Source organism: Herpailurus yagouaroundi, unplaced genomic scaffold, assembly GCF_014898765.1.
Source record: "Herpailurus yagouaroundi ecotype Mexico unplaced genomic scaffold, PumYag 196, whole genome shotgun sequence".
Taxonomy (NCBI): domain Eukaryota; kingdom Metazoa; phylum Chordata; class Mammalia; order Carnivora; family Felidae; genus Herpailurus; species Herpailurus yagouaroundi.
In genome coordinates, this window is record NW_024412427.1 from 24,284,652 (window position 1) to 24,303,130 (window position 18,479).

The 18,479-nt window shown below is 37.7% G+C and overlaps 1 long non-coding RNA gene across 2 annotated transcripts in view; it reads right to left on the reverse strand.

Moving 5' to 3' along the window:
* Positions 1-17,059, reverse strand: part of LOC121012498 (uncharacterized) — a 153,992-nt gene extending 136,933 nt beyond the window's left edge. For both annotated transcript variants that reach the window (XR_005782140.1, XR_005782142.1), the window contains exon 1: positions 16,709-17,059. This is a non-coding gene — a long non-coding RNA (uncharacterized LOC121012498). The remainder of the gene's footprint in view (positions 1-16,708) is intronic.
* Positions 17,060-18,479: the final 1,420 nt, after the last annotated feature.

Here is an 18,479-nt window from a genome sequence, read left to right on the forward strand (position 1 = left end):
GATCTCACGGTTCATGAATTCAAGTTCCACATCCTGCTCTGTGCTGACGGCAAAAAGTCTGCTTTGGATCCTGTGTCTCCCTCTCTCTGACCCTCTCCAGCTTGCACCCTCTTTCCCTGCCTCTTTCTCTCAAAAATAAACAAACATTATAAAAAAAATAAAAACATCAAAAGGAAGAAAATAGTGACTTGATTCAAAAGCTGCTAAGAGAAATAACCTTTAGACTTTGCAACCAGTGGATCTCATGGAGACACTGGAATGAAAATCCTACTGCAGGGGATTCAAAAGAGAATGGGAAGTGAGGAAGGCCACTCACTCCTAGGTTTGACAATTTGCTGGGAGAACTCACAGAACTCAGCAGAGTTGTACTCACATCAGAGATTTATTCCAATAGCAACAGAAAACACAATCAGCAAAGGGAAAAGGTGTAAGGGGTGAAGTCTGGGAGAAATCAGGCATACCAGGTTTTTACTGGAGGCTGGTCATGTAGGCAGCTTCTGCCTGGCGTATACCAAAATTCCAGACTCCCAGAGCAGCCATTTTGGCATAAGCCATACTGTTCATGCAAATGGTTTAGGCACAATCAGCCACTCATTTTTTCTTGGTAAAAGTAAATTTAATCATTAATCAATCAATGCATCACCACCTAGATTTTAAAATTATAAAGGAATTATGTCATTTTTTTTCTTGTTAGTATTTCTCAACTTAAAATATGATCTCCAGGTCTGATATTACATTCTATCTTTATGGTTCTTGAGTCAGCCACTCTTAAAATTAGTGGTGCAATATTCAAGCTCCCTTGTAAGCAGGCCTTTTAAAAGCAGACCTGCTACATTAATTCTTTTCTGCACAAGGAGAGAGTCAGCAAATAGAGACTATTCCTTTCATGAATTTTGATTTAAAGAAGATAAGAGAAATCGGATGGCAGTTGGAGAGAACATAAGATGTAAAAGGATTTTATTTTATCTTATTTTTAATAGGTGCAATCACAGGATGTTTTAATAATAAAGTTCCAGCGAGGAGAGAAAATGTGATGGAGCAGGAGAGAAAGGATACTTAAGTGGAAAAGAACAAGATACTGCACACAATTGAAATATAAGCCTTATGATGCAACATGGGAAGTTCACCCATCATATGAGAGATCATGATTGTTGACTGACATTAATAAATATGTATCTGTGCTAGTTCTAAATTTTATTGACAACAGAGTTCAGCAAGATGACAACTTAAAAGATTAAATATACAAAATCAATAGCTGCCCTATTTCAAAAATCTAGTGAAGAAGGAAAACTGTTCATAGTACTAACAGGAAAAATACATCTGGACAGAATATATGAAGGACTTTTATGAAAAACACTATAAAATGTGACTAACTGGTATAAAAGCAGACAAGGATAAATGGAGAGACATATCAATCACTACTCTTAGAAAGAAACACTAAATATTGTAATATTTTCGCCTCAAATTAATTCAACCAAATGTATTCAGTCAAATTAAAACCAGTTTCAGAGGGAAGAAACATAAAAGAGTAATTTTTAAACTTTTTATTAACTGAATTATCCTCAAGTTATCTGAACCAAATTAATTTTGATTTGCATCAAAACCTAACGGGATTTTATAGGAGTATAAAGTATTAATTTTTTTCAATAATGTTTATTTTTGTATTTTACAAATAACGATTAATTGCAGGAAAACTTAGAATACACCTAAGCACATTTTTTTTCAAGTAAAATAAAATCATCTGCAAATGTAAGACCTGGGGATCACCACTCATTCTTAACTTTTTGTTGCATGTCCTTCCCAAGCTTTTTCAATGCAGTCCTTGGTTTGCATGGGCTGACAGGTAAAACTCTGTTACCATGGTTCAGTTATAACTCAATGCCCCAACAAAATGCTTCAAATTTCAGTCTCTATGTCATATTAGCTGTGAGTAACTGTATAAAGAGCAAACTTTGCTTCTAGCTCTTTGGTCACAAATAACAGATTTACATCACCATTGGTGACCAATAGCATGATTCCTTTCAAAGTCTGTCAGTGATTGGTCATTGCACATTGTTATTCTATTCATACACAGACAGCAAAACTTGTAGATGTGTTGCCTCCTTGGTTCCCAGGAATCAACCCATGTCACATTTTAGAAAAATGAATAACTTAAAGGGGAAATTGTCCAACAAAATGAAAGTTCACCAAAAAAAAAAAAAAATCCCTTTAGTGTTAATGTTAAAGGTGAAATTTGAACAGAATGTAAATATTGCTGATATTCAGGATACTAACACTGTTGCCATTGGAGAGGAATTCTGTGAAGGCAAACAAAAGACATGAATGAGGAAAGTAGTTCTGAGGAAAGGATGATGATGTTCCAGGGGAAGGGATGTCAACAGAAATCTCTCCATTAAAGAACCTCTCAGAGATATTTCATGACCTCATCAGTGCAAACGAAAAGTGCTGGAAGATAACCCAAACTTAAAAAGGAGTATGACAATTCACCACGACATAGACAAGATGTTTGCTCTGTAAGTTATATGACAGGAAGAAGGCAAGCACTACTGAAACCACTCTTGATAACTTTTTATTAAAAAATAAAACAACTTAACTCGAATGTTTCTAACAATTCATATTAGTGTATTAAATACATATTAATCTTGCTATTTTTTTCATTTTTATAGACACATATAACAGTAACAGCTTGCACAGTAGTACCGTTCCACACCACCATGCAATACAAGGGGTGCCTGTCTTTTTCTCATTTATTAATTCCCTCTTTCTCTCTTTCCTTCTCTATTTCATATCAGTACATGTACTTTTACAAAAGTAGCACCATAATGGAAATTTTTTGAGTCCTACTTTTTTGCTTCACATATACTATTTTTATGTCAATAAACAGAAATATATACCATTTTGCATTTAGTGAGTGCGAAATATTCCGCTGACTGGCTGTTGCAACATTTGTACAATAATTCTCCTATAAAGAACATTTAAACTGTAGCTTTTGCCTTATGATTATGAACAGTCTATACTGCACTTCTTCAAGGTAGAATTGCTAAATCTAAGCAAGGGTAGGTGTCTGTATTTTTTAATTGGATAACATTATTGAACTGAGTTTCTGAAAGTTACACAAATTTATACTTCCTCTTTCAGGACAGAGAACCCATACTCAGAATTCACATCAAAGATGGGTATTTTCAATCTTCCTAATCTTTCCTAATCCAATAAGTAAAATGCTCTGTTGCATTATTTTTTTTTTTTTTACTGAATTCAATTTGTATTGTAGCAAAATAAGAAATCATGGCAAATTTCTATTTTACATTAGGAAGTATACGTTTCTTAGGTCAGATAATTTAGAGATAGCCATATTCAAAGAGCCTTTTTTGGAGTTCTCCAAAGACTTTAACCATTGCATAACAATGTTACCTCCATCTTCAAAGACTAGAAAACAGAGGTTGCACAGATAGAATACATGTTTTAGAGTCTGTTTTGTTGCTCTTTTCATTGGTCTTCTGGCCACAGATGTTTAGATATTCATAATGGTCTTCGTGTGGACATCTTTGCATGCTAGAGATGCTTCTAACATTGGAATCCCCAGAAAATGGATTTTCAAATATTGGTTAAGGGATTGGTTTTATATCAGGGATTAACAAATATTGGTTAAGGGATTGGTTTTATATAAAAAATATAAACATTAACACTCAAAATGAACAGGCATGAGAAAAAAGTCAGCATTAAGTTAAAACTAAGGAAGAAATCAAACTTTTCTTTCTTTCTTTCTTTCTTTCTTTCTTTCTTTCTTTCCTTTCTTTAAGATTTTATTTTTAAGTAATCTGCACACCCAACATGGGGCTGGAACTCACAACCCGGAGATCAAGTTTCATGCTTCACCAACTAAGCCAGCCTGGTGCCCCTCAAACTTATTTCAATATCAGAACGTTAAATTATAAACTTTAATATAATAATAACTGCAAAGTTAAGCAATAAGTTCATAGTTTATTCTGTTGTGAAATGATGTCCTTGCTATCTATGAAGCTTGGCTAGCATAGTAGTTTCTTAATAATTGACAAAACTTTAATATAGAAGTGTTCATACTTCCAACTTTTTTCTGAATCCTCAGAGGGCCTGATAACTTGAGACCTCTCATTCCCACATGGCAACTATAGAAAAGGGCTGAAAAAGTAGCAGGTTCCTTTACAAAGGGGCAAATTTAATAGTCTCTAGCTCACCTTCTTTATTCATTTATATCGCCTGCCTACCTTTGCTCAAGAAAGTAAATCAATCTTGAACTTCCTTATAAATTTATATTACTAGAGGAAAAGAAATGAAAACTTATTATGGATATGATTAGCATATCCATTATACTTGAAAGGGACAGCAAATAATTTTATCACTCTCTTCAGACATTTTATTCCAGGAAATTATTTTTTTCCTTAATACTGTTCTGTTAAGTTCTTTTGGACTACCTGTCCAAATAGATAACCTAATGCTGAAACACTGTGTGAGTTAATGCACCATTTAGGGGTTACATAGATTTCCACTGAATTTTCCACGGTCCTAATGGAAGCACTTATCAGACTTGGTGCCAGTGTGATCTTCTTTGTAGCTAAGAAATCTAGTGCTTTCGTTTATCATCCCCACTAATTCCAAGCCACTTTTCTCTAAGAAAAGTGTATAATCTGTCTGAAGTCACTCTCTGTTATTTTGTGGGCACATTTCAATGTCCTCTGAGAAGGGTTATATTCTTCTACTCTAACTGTAAATGATTTGCTTCAGGACAGATTTGGCTAACAACAAAATTCTCAAAATATATGTTTTAGATAAGCAAGTGAATTTACTTACTTACATGTCCTTCAAAACAACCGTCACCTAGCAAAGATGGGCACTGTGTTGGCTCAGCCACTTCTGTAAAGATCCTAAAAGAACTTTTTTGAGTCTTATTCATTTTCAAACATTAGAAAGAGAGAATGAAAGACATTTACTGGTTTCCCATTAGAGGAATAGAATCTATTACGGCAAAGAATAGAGACATGAACAATCCAAGCCTAGAATGATAATTGCCAGCTCCCTAAAATAAAAGCTGACTAATCAGGGTCATTCGTCCTTATCTTGAGGGTATCATAGCACATTGACCTTTCCTTGATAGAAGCTTTTTTTAAAAAATTATTACTATTCTGTGACTTAATACAGCTATTTGGTCACTAATTGCCAGAGGTCTATATCTTCCTCATCTTTATAGATACACCACAGTGACTAGCTCCTTCATCTGCCCAAAGTAAAGGCTCAGTAAATGCCAATCTGTTGACTTACTCACACAGTGCCTGACTGAACGCTCTTCATGCTCCTACTGTAGGTGGGTATATCCCTTTCACTCATCAAGTCAATCACAATATCCCATTAGCATTAGTTATTTTCTGTCATTTCCATCCTTCTCTTCATTCCTTCCTCTACGGACCAGGATCAGGGACTGGTCATCTCTCACCTGGACTCTTGCAATATCATCCTTATTGTCCTCCCTGCCACTGTGGTCTTTCTAATACTAAATTCTGAATATATCACTCCCCTTTAAACTCTTCAGTGCCATCCTCTCCCTACAAAATTAAAATATTTGGGATAATATAAAAGGCCCTGCAGGAATGCTCTAACACTTGCCCACCTTCATTTCCCACTACACCTATGATCCTATTATAAATTCCAGTATTACTGGACTGTGTCCAAACATGCCATCTCTTTCCGACTCTTTCTTTACATAAACTGTTTCCTTGGCTTGGAATGTGTACATTTTGCCTGTGGGCCTGGGCAACTTCCACTCATTCCTCTCAGATCCTAGGGCCTTCTCTGAAACTGGCTCTCACTTCTCTAAAAAGACTTCACCTCATCGGGCACATAACCCCCAATACAGTATTCCCCACATGGTAATAAAACTTATTTGGAAGGGTTTCTTACCCCTAAACTGTGAATTCCCCCAAGGAGGCAGCTGTCTCTATTCTTATTTGTATCCTGGTACTTGTTACTGACTAGTCATGGGAGGTGTACACAGAGAAGACACTCAATTCATTTTGATTGAATACAAGAAAGGACAAGGTTGACTAGTCATTTCCTTGAAAACTTCATTCATTCATTCATTGGGTACTTCCTAAAAATGGATAGGCTATTGTAATGGAAACCTCTGGGAGGCTTAATAAATAACGAGGCCAGGGGCACCTGGGTGGCTCAGTCAATTAAACTTCCGATTTTGGCTCAGGTCATGATTTTATGGTTCATGAGTTTGAGCTGCACATCGGGCTCCATGCTGACAGTTCAGAGCCTGGAGTCTGCTTCGGATTCTGTGTGTCTTTCTCTCTCACCCTCCCCTGCTCGCACTCTGTCTCTCAAAAATAAATAATAAACATTAAAAAAAAAAAAAAAAAAAAAAAAAAAAAAAGAAGGCCACTCCATTCATCAGGGCCAGAAGCACTGAAAGCCAAGCCAGAATTCTGCTAAGGGCCAACATATGCCAATGATTAGGGCCAACATGTAAACAAAATAAAGAGAATAATGTCCACAATAATTATGTCTTCTTATATGTATACATCGCTGAACAGTTTGTGAAGCACTTAGGTGTTTGCAAGCTATTTATCACATTTTAAATCATTACAAGTATTTGAGAGGAGGGTTCTGGGTTATAATCATCTCTAATTTATTGAGAAGGGAACTGAGGCTTAGAAAGATTAAGTGACTATCCACCCTGAGTAGTTCTGTGACTTCTCAGGGAGAGTGTAGAGATACTTCTTTTTATCATGAATGGCTCATGATTTTCTGACTTCCAAAGCATCTTTCTTATGAAAAAAAAAATATTTTTATAGCACATTATCCAAGACCAAGCTAAACTGTGATGTAGAGACCAGTTGTGACTGGTCATGAGGGCACCCATTCATGGGAGGCAGGGGATTATGTTAGATTGAAATTGTTTGTGAGTTCCTGGGTCAGAAATGGGAAAGATGAAGAGATGTGTAGAAAGGTCAATGGGGGGATGTTTTTTCCAAGCTCTCTCTAGCAATCAAGTATAATGACCCCGAAGAGAAAGAGAGGAAAGCCATGAGACATGAGCTGGAATGTGGGATTGGGATGGGGATTGGCCAACTGGATCAAGGTAAGGGGATAGAAGCAGAGGCAGAGACAACGCTGTGAAGACCAGATAACAAAGACTTTTCTAGTGGAACGTGGAATAGTACTCCCATACAGGGAAAACAGAATGGAACGTAGCACATGCTCTTCAGCCTCACTGAACTTTCTGGCATCTGACATGCTGGGCAAAATCCCTCTCGGTAGAGACACAGCACTTACCTAAAGGGCTTGGTATCCATGGTACTGGTTAAATCACTTGCCACACGCCTTGTGGGCACCAAACACTAATGAGTGGTCAGAGACAAAATCCAGAAGAAAGTCCCTCTGGGCTAAATGGACAGTTGGAAATAATTGGGTTGTTGTGAAGTGTGTTCAGGCCCTGCATTTATGTAGCTGGGGACACGGGAAAACAAAGCAAATTTCAGTGTTAAAATCAGTGTTTAACCTACAGGTTAGTGATACCAAGAGGCTCAGGTTCCAACTATTAAAATTAAAATTGAGGGGGCACCTGGGTGGCTCATTTGGCTAAGCATCCGACTTCGGCTCAGGTCATGATCCTACAATTTGAGAGATGGAGTCTCGCATCGGACCCTCTGCTGTCAGCACAGAGCCCGCTTCTGATCCTCTGTCCCTCTTTCTCTCTGCCCCTCCCCAGCTCGTCCTCCCTCTCCCTGCCCCCTCAAAATAAATAAAACTTTAAAAGAAATAAAATTAAAATTGAAATCTAGTATCTTGATGACAAAATACCATACCTAAAAGAATGAGTAAGATGGAAAAGACAGTGTGAAGTTTTGGTGAGGATGAGAAATGACAACTCACATGATGCTGGTGGGATTGTAGATGTGTACAACCACTGTTGGGAGATGTATACCAGAGCAGAGTATATGCATATCCTCTGACCCAACAATCCTACAAGTAGGTTTAAGTCCAACAGCAATATGTACCTGTGGCCATCAAAAGACATGTATAAGTAAATTCAGAGCACCACTGTTTGTAATAGGAAAAAAAACTAGAAAGGACCAAAATGCCCATCAATGATCATATGGATGAATAAACTTTGAAACAGTCACACACAGGATACTATACAATGATGAGAAAGAACAACTTAAAACCACACTGAATAATCTGGATGGAGCTCACAAACTTAACATTGAGCAAAAGAAGACACAAAAGATACATACCATGATTCCACTTACATAAAGTTCAAAACAGGCAAAAATAAATGAATGCTGTCAGAATAAAGGATAGTGTTATCCTGGGTGAAATGGTCAGTAGTGTTCACAAGGTGCATAAAGTAAACTTTTGGGAAGAGGGAGGGTCTGAGTGCTGGTTACCTGGATGTTTTTAAATTGGGAAAATTCATTGAGTTGAATACTAATAATTTGCATGCTTTCTTATGTGTATGTTTTACTTTGATAAAACATTTAAATCTCGATATTAAACATCAAGTCAAAGTAATATAAAGTGATATATATATATATATATATATATATATTACAAATAGTGGATATTCTGTCCTCATAACTGAATCAGTAAATTATGATCTCTGAGTTTTACCTTCCTCATTTTAAAAATGGGGAAAATGCTACCTGTTCATAGGGTTGATTTGAACATCAAGTGAGTTAGTGGGCATGAAAAGTAACTTTGTAAACTGTGAAAATGTATACACATGGAAGGTATTCTTGTTGGAACAAAGCAAAAGGAGGTTTTAATTCTAATTTTTAAATGATTTTGCACTGTTAAAGAATAACTCCCTTTGACAAGTGATAGTAATTTTAAGTGTTTTGGGTCAAGTTTTAAAAAGCAGGTTTGTCAATTATATAATGGTCTTTAATGTACCCAGATTGTTGCTTTTGTTTCAGAAAACAGAAAATTACATGATAGCTTGTAAATGGCACATTCAATTTCACACACTGAGAATGTTTGAAAAGCGAAAGGTCCACATATAATGCAGGAACTCAAATTTAATGGCATCAAATGATACATAATTTGATTCGTTCAACACATTCCCAGAAATTAATCACTGAGTGTCAGTATCTTTCCGTCCTTCATGACTTGGTTTGTCAAAAGAAAACTGCCCTTTTTGCCACAGCACTACTAATCAGTAGTAGTTGGTTCTCTGGGTTTAGCATTTCAATCTGTGGCTTAGCATCTGGAAACATTTTAAAAGGTCAGATTGCTACACCCTTATTCAATTTAGCAAAATTTCAGGAAGCATAATGAGCTTCCTTTCTGTGCCTCCCAACATGCTTAGCAACACCTTTATAAATCAATTGAAACTTTGTCAGAGTAAAAATGGGGAGTAAAGATTAGGAAAGGAAATTGGAAAGCATGACCTATAGCGTCTTCCTTTCCCACTGATGTTTCTCGAGATCAAGTGTCTGAACAGCATCACAACAGAACTCTTAGGATAGCTAATTCCTTGTTGGGTGGAAGGGGTTATTTAGCAGCATGGCTGACCTCCAACCACCTGAGGCCAACAGTACCCTCCCCCAAAGTGGTGACACCAAAAATGTCTCCAGCCACTGCCAAATATTTCCAAGGAGGGAAGGGGGGGGGGGTAAAATTAACTCCAGTTGAGAACTGAGCTTCAGATGGAATAGCTGCTAATGCTTCAGTCTTTGGGTCTTCTCCAAGATGTCTATGCCTTCATACAAGTTCTTCCAAACTTTCTAGATACAGTTCGGATGTAAGGTGCACCAAGGATGTGAAAATAGCCTGTGGGGTTGACAAACCCTACTGTCCTGCGGGCACAGTGGGTCACTGTGTGGTATGCATTTCTTTAGAGCATACCATTATTGAAGGTATTGAATTCTGAGAGGATCAGAGAGGACAAGAAAACAGAAAACATGGAAAAAGAGGTAATCTTTGAAGAGGATGGAGAGGATATTCAGGTCTGCCTGGGAAGGCATGATGCCACTTTGTGTCCCCCTGTACCTGCTGCATACTGGTGCTGCCATGCTCATATTTCTTTACATTCACTGGTGCAAGATGCCTTACAATTGGTAGCACTTGACATTCTTTGCCTTTTTTTCTGGCCACAAAACCACCTTCAGCTTATGAGCAAGGGCTAAATCAAAGTGCAGGGAAGGGTTTCCTTGGGAGCAGCCCTCAGTCTCTGACAGACTAGATGGGTAAATAATGATTCCAGCTCTCTCATCCCTTGATGAATGGGGGTTAGTAGATAATGATCCCAGCTCCCTGGTCCTTGACTGGAATATCCCTGAAGTACGTGTTCCATGCTGGCTCCAAGTTTTCCCTGCATGACTGAACTCCAGCCTGTAACTTGGCTGCCTCCCCTTCATTGTTTTCCTTTCCTACTTCACAACCAGTGCTTCCCTGGATCACCTCCAAGTAAACTACTTGTACCAAATCCTGTTTGGAAGTTTGATTCTAAGGAAAATCAGTGCAAGAGAGTCTGGTAAGATGCAGCTTAATGCTGTCACATTAGGTTTCAGAATATTCCAAACCCACAAAGCTAACCTTGGGAAAATTAGAATCCATAAGGCTTCCCCTGGTCCAAGAAAGAATATATTCTCCAGCTTTATGAGGAGTTACATAGTAATCATCCTTTTTAAAAGGGCAAACAGCACAACATAAGTATGTGGTGTTTTCTTAGTCTATTTTTTGTCATTTACTCATGTAGGCACAAAATGTTGCATGGTAATTCAAAGCTCTATCAACTGTAATTTACTCTTACAAGGTTATAATCTAGTAACAAACAATTTATAATGCTTGTTTATAGGGAAAAAGGAAAAAATGTTTCTATAGGACTCTGAACCTCCACCAAATAAGTAACCCCAGAGACAGAAATGTACTTGTTTTATTTCTTAAAACATAGCTTAGTCACATCCCCAACTGACAAAATACGATGGCTTTTATTTAATGTCTGGGTTTACGAAGCTCTCCATATATAACCCTTTAGTATATTTTCCTCAAAATTCAATCAGAATGGTTTTACATGATGAATTAAACCATCTATTGTAAAGAAATTCAGTGAAAAATGCATGCTGAAATACAAGTGTTAAGTAGACAATGGACAAGCAGGAAGTGAGCATCAATATTTTATTCATATGAACATTTTTTCACTTATTTAATTGTTCTGAAATCAGGTTTAGAGCTTTGGCAAAATATAAAGCATTTAAAACTTTTTTTGATCTCAAGATAATGCATGAAGTCTTTTAAACACATTGTATCTATTTACTGATTGTCTACTTGATCAAAGATCATATTTATTTTCATTATTTATCTACACAATCAAATTTAAAAAGAGGCTTTAAAAGCATAAAAATGACTAAACCACAAAGGAAAGTTCCTAAAGGCAGATACTAAGAAAACTTTGAGAGAAAGATTTCATTTATAACAGGTAGAAATATTCAACACTGCAGCTAAGATAGTTAAAAAAAAAACAAAAAACATTGCAGAGTAAGAACAACTGGCAATGAACAGAATAAAACATGATAGGACGAATCAAATCAAACACCAGAAATGGCAGACTGACTGCACTAATGCCTGTGCCCTTTGGTAGTACCCTCCTGCACTGACTCTGGGTTTGCCCCTGTGGCTTGCTTTGGCCAGTGAAACAGTGTCAACTTGATACAGAGGCTTGAAAATATGCTTGTGTAGTTTTACACCATCTCTGCAGGGCCACCACTGCTCTCAGAACAAACCTGTACTAGCCTGCTAGAGGATAAGAGACCACAAAGAGCAGAGCTGAGCTGTTCTAGCTGAGACCAGCCTCTAGGTACCCCACTGGCTAAATGTGGATGCTTGAGAGCTCAGACAAGTTAGCCAAGCCTGGCCCAGACACAGAATGGCACAGTGGACCCACAGACTTAATGGAAGTAATAAAGGTTGTTATTTTATTTTATTTTTTTTGCTGTTTAAAAAAATTTAACGTTTATTTTTGAGAGAGAAAGAGAGAGAGAGAGAGAGAAAGAGAGAGACAATGGCACAAGCAGGGGAGGGGCAGAGAGATAGAGGGATACACAGAATCCAAAGTAGACTCCAGGCTCTGAGCTCTCAGCAGAGAGCCTGACCCGGGGCTCAAACCAAAAGACTGCAAGATCATGCATGACCTGAGCCAAAGTTGGACATTTAACCGACTGAGCCACCCAGGCGCCCCTAAAGGTTGTTGTTTTAAAGCCACTAAGTCTTAGGATGGTTTGTCACTGAGAAATACTAGATGTACCAATATATTAAGTACAGATGGACAAAGACTGCTAGAATAGAAAACAAGAGGAGAAATATTTGTCATGGGTGTGGGTTAGCTCTTATACTAACAATAGGATACTGGACACAAGAGTTAAACATATGAAACAAGTGTATCCATCACAGAAAGTTTTTATGACCCCATTGTCAGAGGTGATTTCTCTATTAGGACATTTGCTAAACAAACACAAAGTAAAAAATTCAGAGAAGACATACAGAAATGCCACTATTCAACAAATCTCACTCAGTACTGAGATTAAATCCTCACCTGGAATCTTCATGTTACATTTGAACTCCTGGCCAAATTAATCAAAGCTTTGGAATTTTACTAGCAATTATTAATTATATTTAGAAACAGTAGTAATGTAAATATGTCATCTATGCTATTATATATGTTACACCATTGGTATGTTTCAGCATGATTTTTAAATAATATTGATTTCAAGTAAAGTACAATTGCCATTGCTTTCATAATATTGTTTTGGTAATACTTAAAAAAAAAATAAACAAGTAAGACTAGTAAATCTCAACCTTTGCTGTGTATTAGAATCACCTGAAGAGTTTTTTTTTTTTTTTTTAAATCCCAATGCTGAAGTGACACCCCAGAGCAAATACACTAGGATCATGGGACTGTGACCCAGACATCGAAAGTTTTTTCAGGTTTCTCAGGTGATTCCCATGTGGAGCCACGTTTGAGAACCAGTGACCTTAGTCCTAGATCCACACTGTCCAATATGATAGCCACTAGTTACATGTGGCTACTAATTATTTGAAATTTGACTAGTTTATTTATATATTTATTTTTTAATTTTTTTTTTCAACGTTTATTTATTTTTGGGACAGAGAGAGACAGAGCATGAACGGGGGAGGGGCAGAGAGAGAGGGAGACACAGAATCGGAAACAGGCTCCAGGCTCTGAGCCATCAGCCCAGAGCCTGACGCGGGGCTCGAACTCACGGACCGCGAGATCGTGACCTGGCTGAAGTCGGACGCTTAACCGACTGCGCCACCCAGGCGCCCCGAAATTTGACTAGTTTAAATAGAGGTGAGCTGTAAGTGGAAAATACACACCAGATTTTGAAGACATAGTATTAAAACAAATGTAAAATATGTCATAAACAATTTTTATAGTTATTACATGCTGAAATGATAATATTTTGAACGTGTGGATTAAGTAAAATATATTATTAAAGTTAATTTCACCTGTTCGGTTTTACTTTTTAAAATGCGACTACCAGGAAACTTAGTATTACATATGTATTTGCATTTGTGGCTTTTTTTCTTCTGTTAGCACTGACCTAGACTGTCCCACCAAACTAGACTATAAGGTATGGAAATAATTATTTTAATATTCATATGACTTTACAAAACCTTCCCTAATGAAGTATGGGTTTACATTCCACAAAACTGGATATAATGTTCTGTAGGAGTTTAATTTTTAAAGAAAAAAACCCTCTTTAACCCAATATTTCATTTATTACAGTGTTTTTATCATTGCTTATGCAAAATCACTTATATGCATTTCTTTTTTTTTTTTTTTTTTAATTTTTTTTTTTTCAACGTTTATTTATTTTTGGGACAGAGAGAGACAGAGCATGAACGGGGGAGGGGCAGAGAGAGAGGGAGACACAGAATCGGAAACAGGCTCCAGGCTCCGAGCCATCAGCCCAGAGCCCGACGCGGGGCTCGAACTCACGGACCGCGAGATCGTGACCTGGCTGAAGTCGGACGCTTAACCGACTGCGCCACCCAGGCGCCCCTATATGCATTTCATTTTTACGATTATACTCAATTTTATATTAAATTTTTTTATGTTTTATTTATTTTTGAGAGAGAAAGAGAGACAGTGTGAGCAGGGGAGATACAGAGAGAGAGGGAGACACAGAATCCGAAGCAGGCTGCAGGCTCTGACCTGTCAGCACACAGCCCGATGTGGGGCTTGAACCCACAAACCGCGAGATCATGACCTAAGACAAACTCAGACGCGTAACCAACTAAGCCACCCAGGTGCCCCTCAATTTAATATTTTAAAGGGCATGCTGATGTAAAGTTTATTTAATATTCAAAAATAAACGTATAATTAAAATGTGCAAAAGTCAGCATATTGAAAAGTGTCAATTGATCACATTTTATCAGTGGCATAAAATATTAAAGAGGGAGGTAAAGCCTGTAAAGAATAACCAATATTGTGCCACATTATTGAATTCTGATTTCTCATGATCGAATATGCTTATAGGAAGAAACATTTATACTGCCATTCTCTCTACTGGGTGATCGACATTCTACTTGTGATACTGATCAAAATTGAATTCATTTGAATAGCGTTACTAAAAAATCGCATGGTGAGTGCTACATATGAATAGCACAGAGCTCATTGTGTTTTAAGTCTAATTTTAAACCATTTAATGCTAGCACACTGGTTAAATTTATAAGGCAACATTCCAGGGTTTGTAATTAAAAAAAAAAAAAATCTAGCCCAGGATGTATTTTAACTTATTTCACATCTCCTATTATCATCATTATTATTCATCAGATGATAATTAACATCATGGCTGGAGGCCATTCCTTTCGATTTTATTAAAACTCTTCCTTTTCTAGTATAGGGTTTTCTTTAATCCCAGATTAATTTATTTCGCATTCACCGTGGCAAAGCTCCTGAAATGAATATATTCACAAACTCTCAAAATAAAATATCCTGAGTATTTAAATTTTTCTTTTTTAACATTTATTCATTTCTGAGAGGCACAGCATGAGCAGGGGAGAGGCAGAGAGGGAGGGAGACACAGAATCTGTAACAGGCTCCAGGCTCCAGCTGTCAGCACAGAGCCCGACGTGAGGCTCGAACCCACGAGCCACCCAGGCACCCCATCCTCAGTATTTAATGATTACTAAAATGCTAGGTAGTTTCCCCAGAATCATTACATTTTGTAAATCCTGGAGTTAGTTTACTCTCACCCATGGTGGAATATTTCATTTATAGCCAAAAGGAAAAAGGAGGTCACGTTATGACAGGACTGTTATCGGACAAACAGTAGGGTCATCTTTGTCAACCTGTGTAATAGTTTCCAACTCAATCATTCCTTATCTTTTTATGAACCCAAACCCCACCTTTTGTTATTTTCATTTTAGGTTGTTTTTGTTTTTGTTTTTCCTCATAAATCTCCATTAGGTCAGGAAAAATTTATGTTTTTTTTTTTAACTCCAAAGTTAAATTCTCACTTAAATTCTCCTTTAAACAAAATAACAGCCACAACAATATAGAGAAAACAAAGAGAACAGGAGCTCTCACAACCTGAATGAGTGATGTCTCTTCAACCCTACCACCTCTGACAGCTCAGAAGCAAGTGAGGCAGTGGAATGTGGAATGTTATTTTATTTGATATTTATCAACTTTGCTCAAAACAGTTTTAAAAGATGCTTGCTGCTGTGCCCCTCTGGCTTGTGCCACAGGAAACAGCACAAAGCTGGGGGCCACAACGGAGGCAGGTTTAGGAGAGAGAGCCCCCAGCATCAATCTCTTGAACAAGGTAAGATTGATCCATTCATTTATGTTCCTCCTAAAGAATTTGCCACATTCTGCCTTTTAGTTATGATTATTCATTTTTTTCTAGGCTGTTTGATAAATTCCCTGAGGGCAGAGATGTTGCCTAGTACATAATAAGTGGCAATATTTGTAGATTAAATGGGATATTTTATCCATTTTTGCAAGCTTGCAATAGCTATGGGCCTGCCCCAAAAGGAATTCAATAATACACTCAATACTGTATCATGCAGTACTCTGGGACTGGGAATTATTTCAAAAGTAAACTTTTCTTAGATTTCTCCTTCCAAAGTAGCAAGTAGAGTGAATTGAACTGACACTTAAATTGGAATAAAATATTCACATGTGAATTCATATCTCTGCTTTGCATGTCCAGTGTTTTAAAAGTATAACTAAAGTCTATCTTAATAGCTCATTTGGCATTTACTTGCAAATAATTAAAATATTCATATGTATCACTTTTTTAGCAGGTCAGAGTTAGGAAGACCAAAATGTTCTGTCATCTCTAAAGTCCGTTTATTAAATTTAAAATTATTACTCAGTGAACTTAGGAAATGCTATCACAGTGCCAATATCTACCTTTTCTCCTCTTTTGGTTTTGCCTCTGCTATTCATTCATAAGTAATTCAGACCCTAATATATGCTGCATGCTTTACCTACTTTCATTTAATTTTTCATAACCTCACAAATTAAAGATTATAATCTCTTTTTTTCAGATTCAGATGGTAATTAACTTACGTAATCTTCAGAGACTTGCAAGGGATATTAGTCAGGTTTCTGCAGAAAAACAGAACCAACATGGCTGTCTATCTATCTACCTGCCTACCTACCTATCAAAAGAGAGAGAGAGAGACTTATACTCACATGATTGTGGAGGTTGGCAAGTCCAAAATCTGGAGGGTGGGCTGGCAGACGGGACACCCAAGGGAAAGACTGCAGCTCACATTCACAGGCACTCTGCTGGCAGAATTCCTTCTTATTCAGGGGATGTCTGTCTTTTTCTACTAGGTCCTTCAACTGATTGTATGAGCCCTACCCACATCATGGAGAGCAATCTACTTCACTTGAAGTCCACTGATTTAAATGTTAATCTTACCTTGAAAAAATACCTGTTCACAGAAACATCTAGAATATGCTTGACCGAATATCTGAGTACTGTGGCAGAGCCCACATAACACATTAAAATTAATGTGTCCCATTATTCCATTTAATTCCATATCCATCATAATTCCATTTTACAGATGAGCACAGTAAGACTCAGAGACACTAGTAATTTGCACAGTATCAGCAGTTTATTATGAAACATTTGGGCTTTAGAAAAAGGGGTTTTTGTTTTCCAAAGCCTATATATATACATATATATATACACACACACACACATATATACACATACATATATACACATATATGTATACATATATACATATATGCATACATGTGTGTACACACACACACACACACACACACGTTTTTCAACTGAGTAGAACTGTTTTTCCAGGACTCATCTCATGTTAAAAGAAACATTTAGTAACTGTGGCTGTATATCTTAGAGGTCTAATTTATCCACTAATAAATACCTACCAAAGATGATGATCTAATTGAATGAAGTAGGTGTCTGTCATTATAAACAGCTCCGTATGCCCGAAAAGGCAGTGACAAAAGCTAGGGAATCTTGTTCTTCACAATCTCTGAAAACTTTTCCGTGCTTTCCATTCCTGGTGCCAACACTAGAATTTAGGACACTACCACTTCGTACCAGAATATATGCTACATTGTAGGTCTCCAGTCTTTATATATTTAAGTTAATCAGACCACCGCCTCCCCTCTCCCCCCATCCTTAACATTTTTTAAGTACTCACGAAAAAAAGCAAAATTTTGAGGTTAAGCGTTAAAAATGATTTCCAGAGGAGCTTCAACTACTCTTCCACCCATCGTTTCGGCTCTATGAATGATACATTCAGGTTTTAACCCCCAACAGGGTGTGCAGGGTGTGTGTGTGTGTGTGTGTGTGTGTATGTACATATACACGTATATATATATGTGTGTATACACATATATGTATACACATGTATACACACATATATAATTTTTTTCCACTTATTCCTTTGTATTCATTCACCTTTCTCTCCAGGTGAACTTCTGACTCCAGCTCTTATTCTTTCAGGCTTCTCAGTGAAGTTTTATCATCACCCCGATCCAGCAGCAACTCTCCTTCCCCAAACTGCCGAAGAGTGTAGTGCACTCGCCTTATCTGTTCAAAGAGAACGATGCAATCACTGCAGGAAAAGCAATCTCAAGCCAATGGTTCCCCCATTAATGGAGACCGCCCTGGTCCTGCACAAAGGGTCTCCCAAAGTAGGTGCTCAATAAATGTTTAACACATTAGATGAAGCCACCCGAGAAAAACACCTGCAGTCTGTGGGACAAGGGCGAATGCGCCTCACAGTGGGGAGGTCTCCTGGCCTTCTTCGCCTCTTCTCCCTTTCACTGGTCCAGGGTCACCAGTCTCCCAGAAACAGGACCCCAGGAAGGGACAGGCAGTGCGCATGCCCCTTATTTATCCAAGGCTGCCTCCAGGCGCGTGGCCAGCTTGGCCCCACCCCCTCCCGGCTCCCGGGCGCGCGCGCGCGGCCCC